Here is a 5094-nt window from a genome sequence, read left to right as displayed (position 1 = left end):
CTAACATTCAAATGCAAATGTTTATTTTAAATTCGACTAATATTCATTTTTGTATTCACAATCTCCTCATCACAGGCACTCAATTCAGCATGTGTTTGTGTGTGCTGTCTGCGTCACTCATAGCACATGCCTATATCGAAATATTTTTATATCGTTATCGAAGAAGGTGTACCGTCGATAAATATCGATACCGTTTTATCGCCCAGGCCTACATGACGTCCTTACCGGAGCAACTCCAAAAGAGTCGTAGTGAGCCACCAGGACGATAGTGGGCAGATCTTCTCCTCCCGCACCTGTGAGACGACCCTGACAACACGAAAAAAGGGCAACTAGTTAACGTGAAGCTAATCTTGAGTGACATTTCTGTGCAGCTGGAGGGCTTATAAACACCTGACTGTCACGTTCAACTCAACTGACCCTCTCAGATTAAAGTTATTAATGTCCTCTGTGCCTAAAACTGCTGCTAGAGCATCCAACACATTGCCCAAAAGTGGATGAACTACTTTTATGATCCTTTTTGGAGTTTGACAGCTTCTGATCACTACTGACTTTCATTGGAGGATAGAGATCAGCATGAATGTTCTTCAAAACATCTTCGCTCTTGGTCCACAGGACAAAGAAAGTCACACGGGTTTTTAAACGGCATGAGGGTGAGTATTTGCTGACAGGAGCTGGGTTTATGTTCTGGAGTCAGTTATACTCACCTCTAGACTAGTAATGGCCCAATCACTGACAGCTTTACTCTGAGCTCCACTGGTCACCATCTGAAAACCGTTAGCTGTCGCTGTGTGCAGCAGCACTGGTCCAAAACATACAAGTCATGTTTAATATACTTCAACTTATAATATATAAATATACATTAAAAACTATACAGTATATGTATATATAAACACATACACACACACACATATAATACTTAAAAGTACATTTGAAATCTGCATATATAAATATTACATTAAATATATACACAATATAATAAAGGTATATGTATAAAATACTATAAAAATGTAGTATATGTACACTTTAATGTAATACTATATATTAATACCATATATTTATGGTATATTTATGTATATAGGCTTGATTATAACTTTTCTAATTACTATATATACTGTATAAAAAATATAATACTTTAATATACATCATAAAATTAAATGGAATTTAAATAAATATATGTAAAATACACATAAACAATATATCACATTAATAAATATGGAAATATTATAAAACAAAACATACACACAAAATGTATTTATAAACAATATTTTAAATTATTATGTATAAAAGATTATTAATTATTATTAAAAACAAAGCATATTTATATGTGTAACTATATATTAATAAAATATATTTGTATATGCATATACGCTTTATTGTAATTTAGAATTTTATATACTTTATAAAAATATATACTATATAAATATTAAATATTAATTAGTATGCATGACATTTTAATAGAGCACATATATGTATATGTATATGCACTTCATTATAAATTATCATTCTATATAGTATATATATGCTATAAAATATATGTAAAAATAAGTTACATTCAAATATATAAATACACGTAAATAAAGCATTTGTATTTATATACAATTCAAAATATATTTTAATATATATATATATAAATGTTTTATTATATATAAAATCAACTTATTTTATATAATTATTTAATATTGATATAAAATAAAAATTAAAAACAACATTAGAAAATATATCATGAACTTTAATAAAGCATTTCATATAAACTATATTCCCTCTGCACAGCCATAAACAATGCCACAGAACTAAATATTTTCCGTGCTCCAGTGTGAAGTACCTTCAGCGGCTGATGAAGAGCCCTGTGAGGAAGAGGAGATCTGCGTCTGCGTGTAGATGGACAGCAGCTCCTCGTCCTCCAGAGCGAAGTAGACGGGCACGATGGTCTCCGTGGCCAGCAGCTCCGGCTCCAGCTCCATGAACTGCTACAGAAGACCGAAACACACCACAATCAGCCTCCAGCGAGCGGGACCGGCCCACACGAGACCCTAGTGAGTGCCAGCGTTACCTGCACTATGTCCTGCGGCATAGTGGACATGTTCTGGGGCAGTATGATGACCACGGCTCCCGCTGACTGTCGCAGGGCTTTCTGATATTTCTCGTAAGAGAAATCGGCGAGCCGCATCATCACACATCGACGGCTGAGCACCTCGGCCTCCATCGTACGAGCCTCCGTGTTTAAAATGGCGTTACGGGAACCTGCGAATGAGCTTGGATTAGGGCTGCACAATTACCGTATTGACCCGAATATAAGACGATGTTTTTTTCTTGGAAATACGTCTGAAAAAACGCGGTTGTCTTATATTCAGGGTCTATACTTTGACATGTCAATAATACACCCACAACAATAGGTGGCGCCAAATACGCATAAAACGAGTGTGCCATGAAATACGTAATGTAATGCGTGTTGTAAAAGATCGCGAGTAAAAACAAAAGAATAAGAAAACCTTACAGCTGCATGAGTCGTGACTGTCACGTTACCCTGATGGGACCAAACTCCCTTTGTGATTTTAAAACGTAAGACAGTACCTAGATTTGAAGACTACAGTAAGATTTAACTTCTACTGTTAATAAGATTTTGGTAGGCTACTATTAGATGGATAGCCTAAATGTCCTAAGTCAGATGGGCTACCTTTTTTTTTTATTTTTTTATGTTATATCAAAAAGTGTATATTTTTTAAATGTGATTGTTGGTACATTTTACCAGATTTTATCATACTTTCAAAACAAAAATTAAAATAGGAAAAATAATTGAAGACAAAATGTATTTTACTGAGAAAAAAACAAGATTTGGTTTTTAAAAAGCCTTTTTCCAAAAGGTACATCTGGAAAAAGGGGGGTCGTCTTCTAATCAGGGTCGTCTTATATTCGGGCCAATACGGTAATCGAATTTCAAATCGCAATTACAATTATGGATGTTACAATTACGTAATCGTTCAAATCGTTCAATTAATCGTTCAAAGTCCACTTATGTTATTCTGAACGCTGAAGATATGTTTTTTTTCTTTCTACATGTTATCTTAAGGGTTTTTCCATTGTTTTAGTTTTAGTATACAGTTATAATACCATTCTTTTTTACTTTTTTATAATTTAAAGAAGAAACCAATCCGATGTATTGTTGACATCTGAGGCTTAATACTATAGAAAAGCTTGTTTATTTTCATATAAAAATATGGCATGCAGTTGCATCAAACAATGGTATAAACATAATTCAATGTAAATTGTGATAATCGTAATTAATAATCGCAAATACCATTTCAAGGGAATAATCGACAATTATGATTTTTGTCATAATCGTGCAGCCCTAACTTGGATTATTAGTGCATGGGACGCATATTATTCACCATCAAAAAAAAAAAAACAACCGAAATAATATAGCATTATGATCATAGTCATAAATGATTAGCTGTTTTCCTAATCATTTAACTTTCTTTTCAGCAAAATATAGCTGAAAAGTCCTGTAAAACCAGTTTTGATTCATGACATCTACTCATGAAGAACACATTTGACGAGATGTTTGATAAACAAAGCTGGCGCATCTTGAATTTTAAAAAACATTACTAACACGCTAGTAAAAACATTTTAGTTAACTGAAATGAAGCTGAAATAAAACAAAAATATTAAATGAAAAATCTGAAAACAAACAAACAAAAAAACCCTACATGAAAATTTGGAGAAAAAAACAAACAAACAAAAAAAAACCTACATGAAAATTATGTATATATAAATTATAAATTATGTATTTATAATATTATTTATAAATAAAAGCTATAAATAAAAAATAAAATGAATTGGGGAAAAAAGTACCTAAATATATTACAAAATAATATGTTTAAAAAATTGTTTCTAACGTGATTAGCAATGTTGCTAGCATGATTAACATGTAGTTAGCATGTTGCTAGCATGTTTCTAGCATAGATATGTATAGGTAGATGCCCCATTCGCCTGCGCCAAGCACGTAGACACGTCCGCCATCTTTAACGGTCAACTTGACGTCATTCACCATAATAATCAATGAATATTCGAAGATGCCGCAATCCTGCACAGCCGATGGTTGTAAAAACCACCAGGATTTAAATTCCCGAAGAAACGGGATGACCTTAAACAGGTGAGAATGTGTTGTTTTGTGTTTTTAAATTATGAACTTAATATTACAAGTTTTGAAACATCGGTAACTTGTGTTACTGTTATGGTGAATTACGTCAAGTTGACCCTTCCAATATGGCAGACGGCTTACGTATAGCGGCCCATAGAAACAGTCGCTAATGAGGCATCTGCGTATACATATCTATGGTTGCTAGCATGATTAGCATGTTGTTAACATGTTTCTAACATGATTTGCATGTTTTAACATGATTAGCATTTTGTTAACATGTTGCTAGCATGTTTCTAACTTGATTAGCATGTTGCTAGCATATTGTTAGCATGATTTAGCACATTGCTAGCATGTTTTAACATGATTTAACTTATTGCTAGCATGTTTTAACACATTGATGATTAGCATGTTGCTAGCTTGAATTAGTTCACTGATAGCATAGATAGGTATAGGTAGATACCTCGTTCGACAGCTCCAAGCACGTAAACGGGTCCACCAATATAGCAACGGTCAACTTGACGTCATTGACCATAATAATCAAGATGACACAATCCTGCACAGCCGATGGTTGTAAAAAAAACGCCGGGGTTTAAATTCCAGAAGAAATGGGATAACCTATCACAGGTGAGAATGCGAGAGAGGGGCGGAACCATAGATATGTAAGGATTGTGGCATTTTCGAATATTCATTGATTATTATGGTGAATGATGTCAAGTTGACCCTTCCAATATGGCGGATGGCTTACATATAGCAGCCCATAGAAACAGTCGCTAATGAGGCATCTACTACTGTCTTAGGCTAGTTGCTAGGATTGGCTAGTTAGCTAGATAGCTAGATAGACAGATAAGAAATATTAGATACATAGATAGATAGATAGATAGATAGATAGATAGACGGATAAGAAATATTAGATACATAGATAGATTAGAAATATTAGATAGATAGATAGATAGATA

General features: G+C 33.5%; 1 pseudogene; it reads right to left on the bottom strand.

The window, feature by feature from the left end:
- LOC107698596 (nicalin-1-like) overlaps positions 1–5094 on the bottom strand; it is an 18370-nt pseudogene that overhangs the window by 8309 nt on the left and 4967 nt on the right.

This window comes from Sinocyclocheilus anshuiensis, unplaced genomic scaffold (assembly GCF_001515605.1).
Source record: "Sinocyclocheilus anshuiensis isolate Anshui unplaced genomic scaffold, SAMN03320099.WGS_v1.1 scaffold118, whole genome shotgun sequence".
Classification (NCBI taxonomy): Eukaryota; Metazoa; Chordata; class Actinopteri; order Cypriniformes; family Cyprinidae; genus Sinocyclocheilus; species Sinocyclocheilus anshuiensis.
This window is presented reverse-complemented; position numbering and strand designations above follow the sequence as displayed.